The 18996-nt window shown below is 39.4% G+C and overlaps 1 long non-coding RNA gene across 1 annotated transcript in view; it reads left to right on the top strand.

The window, feature by feature from the left end:
* The first annotated feature begins 942 nt into the window (after window positions 1-942).
* LOC123646118 overlaps window positions 943-18996 on the top strand; it is a 72741-nt gene continuing 54687 nt past the window's right edge. The window contains exons 1-2 of the long non-coding RNA XR_006737797.1: window positions 943-2665; window positions 5447-6109. This is a non-coding gene — a long non-coding RNA (uncharacterized LOC123646118). The remainder of the gene's footprint in view (window positions 2666-5446; window positions 6110-18996) is intronic.

Genomic DNA, 18996 nt, shown 5'->3' with positions numbered 1-18996 from the left:
AGAAATATCCCCAGACCTTTGCACACTTCAGAAACATGCTGTACCCTGAATAAGACTCACAAAGAAAATGTTGATAGACTTTGCATCAGGCTCATAAAATTCAAGCCTAAAAAAAATTATGGGCCTGGGTCGAAAGAAGTGTTTCCAAAAACACAATTGGACTTCGTGCAAAGGATTTCGGACACAGAACATACTCTTCTTTTACACCATCAGTGGGAGACTAGCTGGTCCCCAGCCATGCATAAATCTGTCCATGTGCAATTGGTAGCAGTTCCTAATTGGGGAAAAGGAGGGTGGGAACCGACTGGGGCAGAGGAAGCTGAGATTGGCAGGCGGGGCAGAGCCAGGAGAGAGAAGCCCAGCACTTGCTGCTGCCCTTCCAGAAAGCCTCCGTCACGGGGCTGCACCGAGCATAAATCACCACCTTTTCTGGAGCTCAGCAAAATAAGACCATAAATAACAAATAGATGCACCCGAGAGCCTTGTGGAATGGCTTGATACTGAAAGAAGAGCAGGAAGAATGTGTCCAGGCTGGGAGTCGGGCAAGTAGAACAGCATTTACTGAATATGGGGGAAAGCCGAGTGGTCTAATTAATTTTTATGAAAACTCTTCCTTGCACCCCAGCTCTCCAGCCTGTGCTCTCCAATAGGGGAAGAAACTACTCTTGAGTCTTGGTGGGTAATAAATTGCAAACAGCCTTGGAAGGGGGCTTTCATAGATATCTGGAAGGCTAATTTCCAGGGGCTCCAAACTTCTCCCCGTGAACTTTCTCTGGGTTGGAACACTTGCTGCCACCATTGGAAAGCCTCTTTTGTAAATTTTTACTCGATTATGTTGCAGTTTTAACATCTCATGTGTTTGGCACTTAAAGCATTTTTATAATGGTCTTTGGTTTATTTTTGGCTCAGTTTTACGGCTCTCTGCCAGCCTCCAACTTCTGCTGTGTAGCTGACCCAAAATAGTTTCAAAGGCTCAGATGCAACTTGATACCGAAATTTTCTCCACACGTATTAAAGTTAGCCTTGTAAATGCTGAAGGCCTCGTAAAAGTTTTCCTGAGTAGTTATGAGGCTCTCAGGACGCGTTGTACCTTTGGTTCATGAGATGGGAAAGGCAGGTGTTCATGTCACTTGCAGGTAAATCCAAATAAAAGATGCCTCTGCAGTGAGGTGTTTTCGACAAGTCAGAAAAAGCTCCAGATGTATAGAAATTGGGTTGACATTTAAAGGGTTCTAAATATGCTACGTAGCCAGCTAGGCTGAGGAGGTCCCTGTGAGTCTTCATCATCTGATGCCTCGTGTCTATGTATCACTATTAATGCTTCCACCGCCACCAATTAACAATAGTAACGATTATTCTCTGATTACTTAAAATGTCCCAAGCCCTTTCCCGTCTATGATCTTGTTAAAGTATCTCTTTAACTGTTTGTAACTGGAACTATTTTCACTACTGTTTTACAGATCAGAGAATTTGTGGTTTAGAGCAATGGTTTCTAAACTTGGCTGTAGAATCCTCTGGGGGTGGGGGCTTTTAAAAATCCCAATACCAAGATAGCAACCTGTACCCATTACATCAGAACGACTGGGGGTGGAAACGAGGCATTAGTGTTTTACAAAAATACTAATGAAAAAGACAGGTGATTCTAATGTGCAGCAAGTTTAGGAACTACTGGATTAAACAGATTTAAATCTGAGATTAGCTGATGGTCACCCGGCTACCAAAAGGTAAAATAAAGGGGCCATTTGAGTCTAAACCTTGTACTTTTCCCAATATACCAGGGTGCCTTTCATCCTCCTACTGGGAAAATTACAAGATGTGTACAAAATGGAATCCATGGACCCTACTGTTAAGGAATTTATGGTCTGAGGGAAAAAAAATCATGTTAAGTAAAGACCAAATTAGCATTAAACTATGTGGTGTTGGTTATGAACCCAGTAAAATTTGGTAGCTATTAAGATAGCCAAGGACATGAGTCTACTCAGATTTTGTGCTTTATTTAAAAGAAACACTGAAATAACCCACGCTAACCAACAAAAGTTAAGGAAGTGAGTTAAAATCAGAACTGGAGACCGAAGAACACTGAGGTTGAACTATCTTAGCACTAGGAAAACTGGATCCTTCGAGAAATCACATCATACATTCATTTATCAAACAATAATTTAAGCATTATTACATGGAGTGTACTTGAGACATATTTAATTCTCATAGTCACTCAGAGAGGTGTTATCACCCTTACCTTGCAGATTAAAAAACTGAAACTCAGTGAAGACAATAACTTGAGCTTATATCACTAATAAGTCTCAGACCTGAAATTCACATTCAGATTTATCCAATTAATATCAATAGTAATAAAGGTCCTAATATGTGCTAAGGAATGAGACAGCTATTGTGGATATGATGGTGAGTAAAATATAGTCCTTGACCTCATTGACCTTCACATCTAGTGAGGAAGACAGACATTAACCAAACTTTCATACAAAACCTGTAAAAATGCAAATATGTTCTAGTATATAAGGCAAGATGTATAGTAGGTATTCATTAGGCAATTAAGGGAAGGAAGGGAAACAAAGGGAACAGCTCATGACATTTTCCTATGATGAGAAGGAACATGGGACTCAGATGGAGAGGAAAGAAGGCCCATGGAGCTGGAACATTGACAAAGAGGGTGAGTGTGTTCAAGACGGGTGAAGGTGGAGTGGTGACCAGGGTTGGTCGTTGGTAATGGGAGGTGGGAAGTGACATCAGATTTGCATACTGAAAGAATCGTTCTGGTTGTCTTGTAGAGAATATTTTGCGGAAAGGCCAGACTGGATTGTGTTAGTGGCCATCAAACATTTTTTGAAGGTGATGCTTTGCAAAAAGTATAGAACAGTCATATGAAATAGAGTTTTTTTGGTCTTCATTCCATAAATGAGGAGACTAAGTCTGTGGTAGATTAAAAATGGCTATAAATTCTTTGCCACCCTTCCATCAAGAAGTGGGATGTGTTCTCCTCTCTCTTGAATCTGAGTTGGCCCTCGTGACCAACTTGACCAACAGCATGTGGCAGAAGCGATGTTGCATGTTCTGGGTCTAATGTTTAAGAGGCCTGGTAGCTTTTGCTTTTGTTCCAGTTGCTATGTAAGGAGTTCAAGGACCCTGCGACTGTTATGCTTTGAGGAAGCCCAAGCTAGCCATGTGGGGAGGCTACCTGGGGTGAGGGGAGTGAGAGAGAGAGGCAGAAACAGACAGACAGACATACCTGGCCAGCACTATCTCCTCTAGTCATCTTAGCATGGAAGTCATCTTGGATATATGCCAGCCCCATTAAATGCTGTTTGGAGAAGAACTGAAAAAAACAAAAATAACTAAAAACCAAAAAGCCAAAAACCAAACCTAACCTCAAACTAAATTTTGGGGTTAAAATTTAGGCTCCACACATATGACCATACTTGAGTCATCCCAGTCATTTTCAGCCCTCTATGCTACCCAATGTGAGGCCACAGACATCGTGGAGCAGAGACGATCTGTCCCTGCTGCGTGCTGCCCTCATTCTCGACCCACAAAACTGTGACTGTGGTAAGATGATTGTTGTTTGAAACCACCGAGGTCTGAGGTGGTTTGTTATAAAGCAATAAGCAACTTAAACAGTGTTTCATTAAGCAATTTTGTCCAATGACAAAGGACGAAGCAGGGTCTGGATTCAAACCCACATCTGTCTGATTACACAGCTGAGTACTTTATGCTACTTTGTGTGGTCTCCTCTTCTGGGGCTTCTAGACTGTTGTTTAATTTTCCACTAGGTCTCCTGCTCCATTTCTCTTGGTTTAAACCCTGAACACATAGACAGGGGAAAGAACTATTTGTTCTCTTTCAACATAACAATACAAAACTCATTACAGGCAAACAAGTTTTGAAGGTAATTCTGTGCCAGCCTGTTGTTAATCCTTTTTTCTAGACCTTGAGATGTAACTTGGTAGGAAAATCAGAGGAAGTTCCAGGAGGCCAATCCTAGAGAGAACTTCATCTCCACTCATTCCCACCTTTGAGTTGTTAGAGTGTATTGTCTCTACTTCTTGATTTTTTTTTTTTATGTTTTAAAATAAAACATGGTGAAGGTAATTCTTCCAGAGGAAAGAGGCAAAAGATTTGTTGAAAACAAATGCATTATCCCCTATACCAAATTACCGTGAAGTGGGAGCCTATGAAGTCAGTTTGTGGGATCTTTGGGAAATGGCAGGAATTCAGCTTATGGGATGATAGGAGATGTTTCTGTAGAAGAAGTTCTGTGTTTCTGTGGTAGCAAATACCCCATGTGATGATGGCCCTGTGAATAGCTGTGTTTATCAAATTCCAAAGCAAATAGTCAAGTGAAACTCCACATAAAAGGCCAGACCACAAGCTGGAGGTTCCCCATGGCACTGGCAAGCCTTCAAAAAATGTCTGTGGTTTGTGAGTGTATATGTGTGTGTTTTTAAATTACACAGCATTTATACATGCATCTGTTTCCAGTGACTGCTACACATAACTAGCAGAAAGGCTTATCTCTTACCTAATGCTCTAATACCTCTTTATTGTCTCATATTTCTTACCTAATGCTGAGTACGCAGTGACAGGTAGACCTCTTGCAAGTTTTGTTACATAGATAACTTCCTTATTGACAGAAGTATCATGTTACCCAATTTCTAACACTGGGGATGTCTGTCAAGGAAGACATAAATATTGAGATGTAGGGAGGTGCTGAGTGTATAAGGAGTAATTAGCTGGTATGTACATAGGTGTTGTAGATTGGATCATTGTTCAGCAAATATTTACTCTCTTTCTCCCCACTACCTCCATGAGAGGAGTATATTTCCCCATCCTATTGATGTGGACTTGGCATTGTGATTTGCTTTGGCTAGTGGAATATGTAGAAAATGACAGTGTGTGGGTTTTGATTCTAGGCCTTAAGATGCTTTGCATGTGTCCATCCGAACCTCTGGGAGTCTCCAACTTCTTCCTGTGATGAGGGCTGCTGCTTCCCCCACCAGGGTCCCCAAATGAGCACTTGTGGAATGGAGCTGTCCCAGCTAACTTTAAGCCTGACGCAGAGCCTTATGGTGTAGTCACTGAGTTTTAGGTTGGGTTGCTACTCACTTTATTATGACAGTTGCTAATTAATATAGTAAGTGTGTTCCAACTTTTGTGCAAATTTTTTCCCCTAAGCTCATGCTTATGAATTGAGGTTGCTTTTAGGGTTGCAAGTTGGGCAAAACTATAGGAAAACCATTAACGTCAGGCCTTTGGTTTATTCAGACTAGTGAGTTTGTGATTAGAACACATGACTGTCAGCTGAGGGCAGGACAGGGAACTGCATGTAAGGTTGTAGAATGGCTGCAGACTAGACATCTGGGCAACTGGGCATGCGTCAGGAGGGAGATGGGTTAGTCCTTCCATTGCTAGGGATTTACAACTGCTATTGAATTAGGTAAGTGGCCTGATTGAGCATGCTGAGTTGGGGAAGAACCCTATAACAGGGCCTGGTGAAAGAGGAAAATGAGAGGGTGGATTTGCGGCTGCCACGTGGAATTGAAGGTCTACTGTTGTAAAACGTCCCGTGGGAAGGAAGGGAGCTGAGTTTCCTTTGGAGGTGGTTGGATTCACCTGCTTGTGGAGGCACCATCTGGCTGAGTCACTCTACAAGCTTGAACCAGCAGAATGAGATCTTTTCTGTGATGCCAACATTTTTCCTGGACCACAAGAGACCACCAGAAGAACAGTGCTCTGGGCGGCCAGTCAACTCTGACCACATAACAACTCTGCCTTTTTCTCCCGATCATATGTTCCAGAGGGAAACTGGCAAACATCTTTGCCTTTTAGTGTGGACCCATCAGCATCCTAGGAAACACATCCAGAATTCAGTCACAGACAAGAAACATATCTTCACAGCCTTCCTGGCGAAGCTGCTCTCCCTGCTTTAGCTGAGTACCAATGATAGAATGCCAGCCAAGCGCTGGAGTACTTCCTTGTGAGGTTGAATTAAAATGTGAAAAAACAAATTCAACCAATATTTACTGAATGACTCACACGTCCTGGGGTAGATGTTTTACGTGGCTTGCTTCATTTGTTCCTCATGCAGCAACGCAATGTGGTGAGTGTTATGGTAACCATTTTATAGATGAAGAGACTGAAGCCCACGGAGTTAATCAATTCACTTCCCTTCACACAGCTAGTTGGCAGAACTGTCTTGTTGACCCAGGTCTTTTGGGTTTCAACCCAGTCCTCTTTCCCTTATGCCTAAAACTTTTCTGAAATTTAATTTTTGGCTTTTATAGAAACAAAAAATTAGCCAGGTGTGGTGGCCAGTGCCTGCAGTCCCAGCTACTCGGGAGGCTGAGGCAGGAGGATCGCTTGAGCCCAGGAGTTTGAGGTTGCTGCGAGCTAGGCTGACGCCATGGCACTCTAGCCCGGGCAACAGAGTGAGACTCCGTCCCTCCCTAAAAATATCCCCCCCACCAAATTTTTGGCTTTGAAGATGAATTTGATAGAGTGTTGGTAGTTGACTCCATTATAAACAAATCAGGGGACAGCAAGGAAAGGCAGCTCAGACTGTCTCATGGAGGAGGAACAAGACATCTTTGGAGCTGTCATCAGGAGAATAGGTATAGAAACTTTTAAGAATCCCTCCCCTCCCACCCCCCGCAAAGCCTTAGGCTTTATTCAGGGCTTTGAAACTGAATTAGAATGAATATTTGCACCAGGCAGGGATAGGGCAGGGGTCCCCTCTATCCTGCAAGCCTTTGTCTACCACCTGGTTTATGCTGCTGGGAAGACTCCTGATACCCGGCTGATGGTGACTTTTATTTGATGGTGGAACCCATAATACCGCTGAGGCCAATCTAGCCCCAAGTGCACATTCGTTTTCTGTTGGCACCTTTGTCAGTCTCTCAGCTGAGAAGGAGGAAGAAGTGGACTGGAAATCAGAACTGGGTTTTATCATGAGCTCTGCTCTGTGATCATTGGCAAGTTACTTTTTCAATTCTTTGCCTTTCTGCACCATGATGGGTTTAGATGATGCTAATGCTTTTTTCTTCTCTCAGCAGCAAAACTCTTTTTAAAAAATAATGTCTGACATGGAATCTTAATATATAATATTCATTAAACTCTTCTAGATGAAGCAAGAATTAGACTAGGGGCCTTATATAGTCTAAATGTTTGTGTCCTCCCAAAATTCATATGTTAAAAATGAATAACCAATGTGATGGTATTAGGAAGTGGGGTATTTGGGAGGTGACTAGGTCATGAGGGCAGAGCACTCCTGAATGGGACAGGGCCCTTGTGAAAGGCCACAGAAAGCAGTCTTGCCCCTTCTGCTATGTGAAGACACAGCAAGAAGATGCCATCTGTGAACCAGAAAGTGGGCTCTCACCTGACATCGAAACCTGCTGGTGATCTAGGACTTCACAACCTCCAGAACTGTGAGAAACAAATTTCTGTTGTTTATAAATACCCTGTTTATGGTATTTTATTATGGCAGTGCAAAAGGACTAAGACAGACCCAAATCCATGCCACTTCTGGAAACCCCCGAGCCATGACCAAGAAACCAGGGGCTTTGTAGACCAGGTTTAAAACTGCTATTCAGGGTGATCTCTGGGGTCATTTTCAAAATTAATAGCACAGGATAACAAAACATAGTGGTCTAAATTGCCTTCTGACTGTCCTCCAAGTGTTAGCTTCTTGGATAGTCCCAGATCTTCCAGCCTTGTGCAGTCATCCTTCATTATGTATTCATATATTTTTTAAGTTGTCAAATGAACTTGCTTAAGCTTCTACTCCTAAGCTTCTCCCCATCCTCTCCACCCATCTCTGAGGATTCTGGAGGGGCATTCAAATCTCCCAGTCATATGCTGCCCCAGTTTTCTGCTCCTACCGACCACACATCTCTTCTGCAGTTGTCTCTTCTTTCTGCCCACATCAACTCATTGCCAGCAGCAGCTGCCTTGACTTTGGTTCTTCTCCAAGAACTGCTCACATATGGCTGCATGAGCCATTGCTTTTACTGACAGTTTGGCAGTAATGGGGGCTTGAGGGTCACATCACCTTACAGCAGATGATTTAAAACTGACTTTTAGCCATCTCTATTCTAAATAGCTCCTTAGCCATAGCTAGCACTGAAAGTTTCTTTATGGACAGTCATTTCTTCTTGAAAAGACTTTCCTCCAGGGTGCTGGCCCCCTCACTCCCTGTACTTCTCGAGATCTCCCCCACTTCCTTCTGAGGCCACTCACCTCTCAGCTCCCTGTGCATGGCCAAATTCTTTTCATTTTTTAAAAATATAAAAACACATTTATTCCTCTTTTTCTTCTACTCTTTTCTTCTAAACTAACCCCATTGTTCTACCTAAATGACTCATCAAGGTATTTTGCTTAATAAAAGACAATTCTGTTCCTATAAGAAATTCTGCCAAGAGCCTTTAAAATAACATTCCCCTCCACCTTCCGCCCCACTTTCCAAGTCTTGGTTATGAAATTCCATGAGGTATTTGTGTTAACAGGTAGAAAGCAAAAGCAGGCCAAAGCTTTACAACACTGCCCAAGGTTGCTCATAAAAGTAATGTTGAAACTTGCTATAGAAAACCAGCCTTTTAAAGACCTGGACTGAGTTGAAGTTGTGATGACCTGCCTGACATTACCGAGCTTGACCTGGCCAGCCTGTCCCCCAGCTCCACGCTGTTTCTTGATTCAGCTATAAAATAGTCAGGTGTTTTTTCCAAGCCTCAATATCCACTCATAGAAATAAGATACTTTTAAATTATAGGTGGATAATTTGGAGATATTTGTAGATGTTCTGAAATTTTAAACTTTTTATTATCTATTCACAAAAGGAAAAAGAAATAGTACAAAGAACATCCATATTCCCATCACCTCTTGAACAATTTTCAACTCATTGCAAATCTTGTTTTATCTAATTCCTTGCAGATGGATCATTTGGAAGCAAATCTGAGACATTGAATCATTCTATTCATAATATTTTTAGTATGTATCTCTAAAAGAGAAGGACTCTCTTAAGACAATTAATCACATTACCATTATCATACCTAAAAGATTAATAATAATTCCTTAATGCCGTGAAACAGCTAGTTGGTAGTCAAATTTCTCAGATTATCTAAAAAAAATTTTTTTAACAATTGTTCAAATCAAGATTCAAATAAAGTTTGTCCATTGCAATTAGTTGATATGTCTCTTAATTCTCTTGTGATTTATAGGCTTTCTCCCCTCATAATTTTTTTCCTTTGTAATTTATTTAATTGAGAAACCTGGGTCATTTGTTCTGTAGAGTTTTGTACGTTCTTGATTTTGCGTCCTCAAGCTGTCATTTAGCAAGATCCTTGTTTCCCTATATGTCTATTAGAAACTGAAAGTTAGATCTACAAGCTTCTTTTTATAGGGGGTGATATGTACTTCCAGTTGGAGGCATATATCTGATTATCCCTCTTTTGGTGATATTAGAAGCCAGTAGTGATCATTTTCTGCATTTATTATTTTATCAGGGCTTGTAAAATGATGGTAATATAACTCAATCATTCCTTCCTAATTTATAAACTGGAATATTTCTATAATGAAATACTTCCTCTCATCAACTATATCCTCAAGTATAATTGGTATAGGAAAGTCAAGGTAAATGCTTGATGCTTTCTTTTTGTTTATCGATTTTCAGAATATTGAATTAATTCCCTAACACTCTTCAAAGGTAACCAATGAGAAATTATTTTAGCATCCTAACAGTCTAATGCATTTCAACACATATGATGTGATTTAATCCATTGCAGTTATTATTAATATTAATGGTCAAATTATTTCATCTTTGAGAGTGGAATACTTTTCAAGTTGGTTCCTGGGCTCTTTTGACAATTGTGATAATCTATGATCATTTCCTTGCTTTCTAGTTTGACAAAATGTCCCAGGTTTGTTTGGCATATTTCATGCCATAGACCTAGAATGAACCATTTCTCCAGGTATAGCTGGTTCCTTTTGGTGGAAAAGGGTATTTAGAAACCACAATCTGAATGTTAGAATGCTCATTGCTACTAGAAGGGTGATTATTTCTAAGCCCTTTCAATGAAATGGACAGAGCTAGAAAATATATTTGGGTATTTTTTAAATGAGAAAATACATCATCAGTTTATACTGGTATTTCTAATTGATATTAGAATTACAAAGTTTTTACTTAACTTAAAAATTCCTTGTTTCTTTTTGCTGAAAATCTTGTATCTTAATGACATTAATGTGATTATTTCTTAGTTTGATTTGATCCTATAAATAATATTTTCAGGATGTTGCAATTAATATTATTACCAACAATATGATTACCAATCTTAGTTCATACAGGCTGCTATAACAATATACCATACACTGGGCAGCTTATAAACAACAGAAATTTATTTCTCACTGATCTAGAAGCTGAGAACTCCCAAGATCAAGGTGTCGGCAGATTTAGTGTCTGGTGAGGGTCGGTTTTCTGGTTCACAGACAACGCCATCTCACTGTGCCCTCACGTGGTAGAAGTGGCAAGCAAGCTCCCCGGGGCCTCTTTCTAAAAGAGGGCACTAATCCCATTCTTGAAGGCTCCACCCTCATGACCTAAACACCTCCCCAAGGCGCCACCTCTTAATACCATCACATTGGAGATCAGGTTTCTACATATGAATTATGGGGGAGGGTGCAAACGTTCAGGTGATAGTATTACTAAAAATAGTTTGCAAGTGGTTCTTTTTGTCCTTAAGGCATATCCCTCCAGGGATGCACAGTTTATTTATTATGCTTTAAAATTACTTGAAATATTTTTTCTCTCTTTTTTAATGGCACAACTTTAGCACAAAATTTAGGTTCATTTATTTTATTTTGTTTTAGATTTTTAGAAATTTTCTATTTATAATTTATTTTATAATCTTATAAAAGATATACAAAGTTCCAAAAATCAAATAAGAAGTTCAGCTTCTACCCCTCTCCCTTTTACCCTGTCTGTGCCCTACCTCCCCACATTTTATTTTTTAAATATAAGTGTGTATTTTTATGTTTGTGTATATATGTATATGTGTTTGTGTGTATCTATATTCTCTTTTTTCTTAGATAAATGGCATCATTAACAGTGTTTTTGGAGGCATCTTCATAGTGATACCTAAAGATATTTCTCTTTCATTTTTACAGCTACGATGTAGTAAGTATTACATGGTACTACATTGTATGAAAGTACTTGTATTTATTCAGTCAGCTCCCTATTTATGAATATTTGAGTGGCTTTCAACTGTTTGCTATTCCAAATTGTGCTGTAATAGTCTTGTGCATTTTAGCTTTTATGTTTTCTGATTAATGAGACCAGTGTATTTTTTTGATATATTTCTAGAAGTGAGTTTTTCTGGATCAAAAGATAAACATATATCTAACCTTGCTGGACATTTCCAATGGTTCTCCAATGGAGTTGAGCCATTTTGTATTTCTATTGGTATAGGTAATAAATGGTATGTCAGTGTAATTTTAATTTGAATATAATAGAAATTTGAAGAAATCCAGAAGCTTTAGCAGTTGGGAGAATTAAGGGCCTTCTATCTAGAAAACCATCAAATGTCCATTGTCTAGAGTTGAGCCATTCCATATTTATGAGGAAAAGGACCCCCAGGTTTCCTCTCCTGACTTTCTTTTACCCGTTTGCCTCTTCTTATATAGGTACACCATGGAGATCTTTCTATGTCACCTCTGAGGCAGGACTGGTGGTTTAAAAATAGTTTTTCCTTAGTTTCATTGTAAATTGAGATTTTTCTATAGCCAGACCATCCTGTTGGATGCTTTTGTTTGTGACCTTAATTTTGTTATATGTTTTCAATGATAGAATTTTGATTGATTTTGGGATTTGAATGGTTTATGTGTTTATTCATCCGTCCATCCATTTGTCCGTCTGTCCATCCATCCATCCATCCTAGCTGCTGCCAAATTGGATTGAGGTGGCTTATAAAGAAAGTATAGGTAAAATGTGATTTTAAAAAAAGAAACCATCAGGCTAACAGGTTAAAAATGGGGCAAAGGGGTGAAAAAATAGAGAAACAAATCATGAAATTCTGACCTTACAAAGTCATAAATATTAAGCTCTGAGTTTTTTAGCACCTAGGCTCAGAATAAAATGTGATAGATAATGTAACTCTCATTGTATAATAGTAATGCTCATACCAGCACATTAGAAAGGAATGTGGCATTCTCTTTGTCATTAAAGAAAAGTTTGGTTGGAGGTTCTGTTTCTAAACAGTGGCTAACTAGCTTGTTACAGTCACTCTTCATATACATACATACATGTTACATATATATGTGTGTGTATATATGTTTGTACATGTGTATATGTGTGCTCATCTGTTTGAAGTTTTAAAACATTGGAGAGCTACCAAAATAATCAAAAAGCAGTAAAGACTTGCAGGGGCAAGATGCCCCCAAAGAAAGGAAGGACAGAGAAGCCATTTGATCCCACATGACTTTTCCACTAGAGGCATTTGCTGATTTGCAATTAGCAGTGGACAGAAGGAGAAACTGAGCGCAGATTCCAGCACTCTTACAAGGCTGGGATGAAATAGTTGGAATTAAGGGCCTGCCAAGGAGAAACTGTCTTAGTAGTCATCCCAGGCTTTCATTTGGGATCCTGAGGGGACAAATCTTAAAAATAAATGACCTGAAAATAGACCATCCACCACAGGGACTGCATTCCATCTCCGATTATCTCTATTCACGAGGCATTAAGAGGATCTTCCCAGTGCCCTGGCAGAACCACATGTCTGGAAGAGAGAATCCATTTATAACACATACTGCTATTAAAAGACTAGTATCCAGAATATGTTAAAAAAAAAAAAACCCTTACAAATAAATAAGGGAAAATACAGGCAATCCAATAGAAAAGTGGGCAAAATACTTGAATAGGGACTTCACAAAAATAGGATTGCCAAATAGCTGAGAAATGTGAAAAGGTTCACAATCTCATTATAAGAAATACAAATTAAAATCATAATGCTATGATTATACCATACTGCATACCTGATAGAATGGCTAAAATTAAAAAGTTGGAAAATACCAATGACTGGTTAGCGTGTGGAGCAACTGGTACTTCCTTACAGAACTGGTGAGAGTGTAACTCTGTGTAGCCACTTTGGAATACTGTTTGGCAATATCTGCTTAGGCTGAACATTCACACACTCTGTGACCAAATGATTCACAACCAGGCATACGCCCAACAGAAGTTAGGCAACAGTAGTATATGTATGGTCCTTAAAAATCATATATAAAAATATTCATAGTGGCATTATTTGTAATACCCCAAACTGGAAATAATCCAGATACCCACCAATAGTAGAGTAGATAAAGAAATTGTGGCATATATATACAAAGGGATATTATAAAATAATGAAAATGAAACTACTGCTCCACACAACACACACAGGTTGACAACCATTATGTTGCATGAAAGAAGCCAGACACACAAAAATACATACTGATTCATTTATGTAAAGTTTAAAAATAGGCAAAGCTGGGCTGTGGAATTGGAGATTATGATAGTGGTTAACTTTGGGGAGTAGGATGAAGCTGGGACTTGGAGCAGGCATGTGGAGGGCTGTTGGGTGTTGGGCATGATCTATTTCATTATTTGGGTGGCAGTTACATAGGTGTGTTCACTTTGTGATTTAGCTGTACACTTAGAATATTTGTACCTTTTGTGTGTGTGTTATACTGCAATAAAAAGTTCCTTTAAAATAAGATTTTATTTATTTTTTTGAGACAAAGTCTCACTCTGTCATCCTGGGCAAGAGTACAGTGGCGTCAGCCTAGCTCACAGCAACCTCAAACTCCTGGACTCACTCAAGCAATCCTCCTCCCTCAGCCTCCCAAGTAGCTGGGACTACAGGTACACACCATGCCTGGCTAATTTTTTCTATTTTTAGTAGAGACAGGGTTTCACTCTTGCTCAGGCTGGTCTCGAACTCCTGACCTGAAGAGATTCTCTCACCTCCACCTCCCAGAGTGCTAGGACTATAAGCGTGAGCCACTGCACCTGGCCTTAAAAGAAGGTTTTGAAGATTTCTGTCATTGGACTCTGTTCCATTTCCAAATCATTTTGTTAGAACTGCATACTACTCTATTGATCCCAACATCTTCCAGAAAAAACTCTGGAATTTTTCAAAGATATAAAGTGGAAAAAGATGCAGAAGGTTAAGAAGTCACCACAGAAACACCAATAGCTAGAAAGATGTGAGCCAATTTGAGATAGGTGAAGATTATAAGAAAATAGAACAGCAGTAATAGCAATTTATTTGAGATCCCATGGACATGCACTTAATATAGGCCCAAAATAATATTGTATTATAAAATTATTACATTAAAAATAACAACTATGTACTTACTGCAGAAAACACAGAAACACCTAAGAAAAGGAAAAAATAGGCACATGTAACCAATAATCCTATCACCCTAAAAAAATCTTTGTAAACATGTTGTTGAATGCCCTTTCATTCAACACTCTCTTAAAATACATTTATAAAACTTATATTCTACTGACAGATTTTTTAAAGTTTCCAGTTGCTTATGTCCATTCCCACGTGTCCTTAAGCAATGCCTTCTGCTTATCTAAGTGATCTAAACTGAGAGCAGAGATGATCAGCCATGATGAACTAGGAATTGAAGATAGACCCACAGAGCAGCCACAGAAAGACAAAATGAGGGACTGTCTGTATCTATAACCAGAAATCAAATTCCCCTTAGAAAAACATATTTTTCTGCACTGTTCAAGTCTCATAGTTTAATGCTTTGGAGGCCAGTAATTAGGTAGTTAGGGAATTCTCTAAATTCCCCAGAAAATTCATTTTCTCACATTTCTGCATTGTAAATGACAAGTAAGGCAGAGCTGGGTGACTCAAAGGAGAAGGGGCACTTTGGTTTCCTTCCTGACTCTGTAAGGACACAGTGCCTGCCTGGAGGGAAATTTTCTCTGGCATTATGTCTGCCTTGGAATCCTCCTTTCTCTTGGGCTGGTTTTAAATTGCAGGGTGCACGCTGCAGTCATCGCCTGCCAATCTGTGAGGTTTCCAGAGTGTGGAGGAGGTTTAGTCACGTAAAGCCCAGTGACATTTAGGGAGCCACACTGTTCGAACGTTCTTATCACTTTCCTCCACCCACCTCCTCATCCAGGACACAGCGAAACTTGAGATGCTGCCCTCGAGTGCTCCTTCCTGCTCTCACCTGCTCGGCATGATCTGGGGACACAACACAGAAGGCAGGGAGGGAACGGCTGCCGGCCCGGGAAGCTCACCTATGAGTACATTTTTTCAGGGCTCCTGGACAAGGGGGCAGAGTTTGAATGAAAAACAGCACATCCGTAAAGCGCTTTAAGAAAAACTATGGTAAAATATACAAATCATGAAATTTACCATTTTAACTATTTTAAAGTGCTCAGTTCAGTGACATTAAGTACATTCAGAATGTTGTGAATCGCCACCATCTAGCTCCAGAATTTTTTCATCTTCCCCAAAGAAGCCCCATACCCATTAATATTAATATCCCCATTCCTGTGTCCCCCCTGCCCTCCCCAGCCTCTGGAAACCACTAAGCTGCCTTCTGTTTCTATGGATTTGACTATAAAAGATCTTTCATATAAATGGAATCATACGACATGTGGCCTTTGTATCTGGCTTCTTTTGCTTAACATAGTATTTTTAGGGTTCATCCATGTTGTAGTATGTGTCAGTATTCCATGCCTTTTTATTGCTGAATAATATTCCATTGCTGGGGTAGAGCACATTTCATTCAGGCATCTGTCGGGTGGTGGGCATTTCGATAGTTTCCTCCCCTTGGCTACTGTGGATGGTGCTGCTGTAAACACTCATGTACAAATATTTGTTTGAACACCTGTTCTCAATTCCTTGGGGTGTATATCTAGGAATAGAATTGCTGTGTCACTTGGTAATTCCATGTCTAACTTTTTGAGGAACCACTAACTGTTTTTCACAGTTACAGCAAACTTTTAAGGCTGGAAATTTCCAATACTGGTATCCACCTCAGGATAAATCAGGAAGTAGTTTCACGACTTCTCTTCTCCCTATTCCCGTGCCCCTCACTCCTCTCAGCGTCCAGTTTCTGCCTGCGGCCCCCTAGACTTCCAGAGTTTTCCTGAAGCAAACCATTCTGGCCTACTTTTTTCCCCCCTTAATTGTCATCTCACTATCAAACTTACCGATTCCTGGTTCTAGTCTTCGATGATACTTAAAAAAGGTGAATCCATTGTATTGTGTTCGGGTGCTTGAGGGATTTCTGCAGTGGAGCTGAAGCTGGAATGAACAGCAGAGCAGCCTAGAATGACGGTCCAAGCACACTTATCCCTGGCTTCACCTACTGAGTCCCATATTCTGGAGTGGGAGGCTCAGTATGTATATTTTGATGATTCTATTGCACACTTCTGTTGAATAATCAATGGACTAACGTGTTACCTTCATAATTTACAACTTAATAGGGGTGTTCAGGGTATAATGATTCATTCTGAAAGTTAGGACTAGTGATGATATTTCTGGCACTAAGGCAGGTAGATGGGAAAGACAATTTGACATTCAGGGTAGAAGGGGGACTTGAGATACTTTAATTCACACTGAATAAGAAGCCGGTCATTTATAGGGCTGATTCATCTTGATTCTAGCAGCATATTGTTGGTTGTGGTTAAAAATAAGCCACCCCCATCAGAAAAGCAGATTCATGAATCATGCAGAGTTGGTATAAAGGGACAGAGTGGGTAGATTGGAAACTGCTGTAGTTTGTTTTGTATAAACCAGATTAGGAACTGGCTGAGCATGACAGGAAAACAACAACAACAACAACTAAACAAAAGAAAGACAGACAGACAATTAGGGATCCAGAAAGAACTGTTCCTGGAGTGTGCTTCCAGAAGAGAGAATGGAGCTAAGTAGAAATCAGCTGTTTTGAGACACAAGAAAAAAATGTGTATTCAAGACTCACTATGTTATGGCTCTTGTACTTGTAGGCCAATTGACATGGGCTGTAAGCAGGGGAATTGGCTGAGAGACTGACAGGGCATGGTTAGCAGTCAAAAAGTTAACTAGAAACCTGCAGTCTTTCAATATAGAAATTTGTGATTATTTGGCATTACCTGGATTCTGTATTTGTACTGGAATAAGTACTTTTAATAACTTGTATTAATCTAACATTTCCCATTGATTTTTCCTATTCTAAAATTAGTGGTTCTCAAATTGTCACGCACGCTCCACCACTTGCCAAGAGCATTTATTATAAGGCTTTACCTTTAAGGAGGGAACTTTAAGATTGTGATAAGCTGCAGCATCTTAAGGCTTAAACCATCAGACCCTGCCCCTTGCTCTCATTGTGTCTCCATCGCCACATCTGTACCCTAGAGATCAGGGGATGACTCTCTCACGGGGATAGTTTAAGGACGACTTAGTTAATAATTTGTGAAGCTCGTGGTAAGTTACTTGTTTTCTTATTATGGTATGAATGCAAGGAAAAAAAATCTCAATACTGTCTCCTTTGAACATATTTCAGAAATACTCCTAAATACACTTAATATAATTCAGGATATCAGTCACTTGTTGCCCAGTTGATATCCTAGGCTGGAAAAGCAGGTGGATTATGCTGACAGAGCTGCCCAATTCACACACAGACTGAGATATGAATAGTGGTGCTAATTACGCTTTGTAGAACTGGTAGCCAATTAATGTCACAGAAAGTCCCACTAAACTTAACTTCGCATCAGCCATGCTAAAGGTAATACAACCCCAGTGGTGACCAATATGCTGGTTTAATTTGCCTGTTTAGCTACCATAAGAATGTATTATGATATCTTATCTTCTCTGCCTCTACCTGTTATTGAAATTAAAATGAAATAAAAATTTTAAAAATTAAATTTAAAAAATATTCTTCTATAATACACATTCTCAAAATCTAGGTTCAGTTGCTTTATTTTACAGCCTGAAAAGGAGGGGCTGTCTGGTTAAATCACATAGTAAATAAACTAGTTCAATGCCACAAACAGATACTAAATAAAATGGGTTTTTTTGCACATATTAATTTGGAAGTTTACAGCTTGAAAAATGAGCAGGCCGGACTCTTAGAATATGAAACATGTAAGTGTCTGTCTTCTTTGTTTTGACAATTTAAGTAAATAGTCAACATACCTCCACAAAGTCAAAGCAAGGCACTAGCCAAAATATATGCCCCAGGGCTATGTTTTCTGAACATAAGTAATATATGGGCCCACTTTAATGAAAAAACTTTACTCATTCTCCCCCCATCAAATTAACTGGTAACATTTTAAGATAATGGTACTTAAATTTGTGCTACTATAACTATGCATAAGCTCATTATGCTTATAGATAGTAAACAATTATAAAATCAAAACTGATTTATAAATTAAATATCAAGAAAATTACTAAACCAATGAAATCCAAATTCTACACTAAAAAGCTTACTTGCTCATCACAATGTGACTCTGAGTCTTTGGTTCTGCATGGTCTTGGGATCATGGACTCAATCTCCCTATTTCTTTAGTTGTACCATTAAGAAATCATTGTTCATTTAGTTCAGCAGATTTCACTTGGCCTTCAGTTGCCACAAATATGCCGTTTCTATATGAATTCTTCCTCTGCTTTCTCCACATTGGCCCATGTAAATTAAAATAGTACCACTTGATGCCAATGTAATAGGAAAATGAAAGCACAGGTACTAAAATGGAGTGGAAATACTTACAAAGTGGTTCTCCATGAGGCCCAAAGTATGCTTTCATAAATTTTTTAGATTATCATCAAAAAGAAAGCACAAAATTAAAAAATTCTATTCTAAGGAATCTGACAGGACTCTTTTCCCACTCTCAATTTTCTCCCAGCCGATTTGGTTTGTGCTTGTTCTTATTTTTCGGGTTCTACAAATTTAGTTTTGCAATTTGACTTCAGCACCCACCTCTGGCCCCTTCAGATTTTACAGTTTCCTAGA

This window comes from Lemur catta, chromosome 10 (genome assembly GCF_020740605.2).
Source record: "Lemur catta isolate mLemCat1 chromosome 10, mLemCat1.pri, whole genome shotgun sequence".
NCBI lineage: Eukaryota > Metazoa > Chordata > Mammalia > Primates > Lemuridae > Lemur > Lemur catta.
This window is presented reverse-complemented; position numbering and strand designations above follow the sequence as displayed.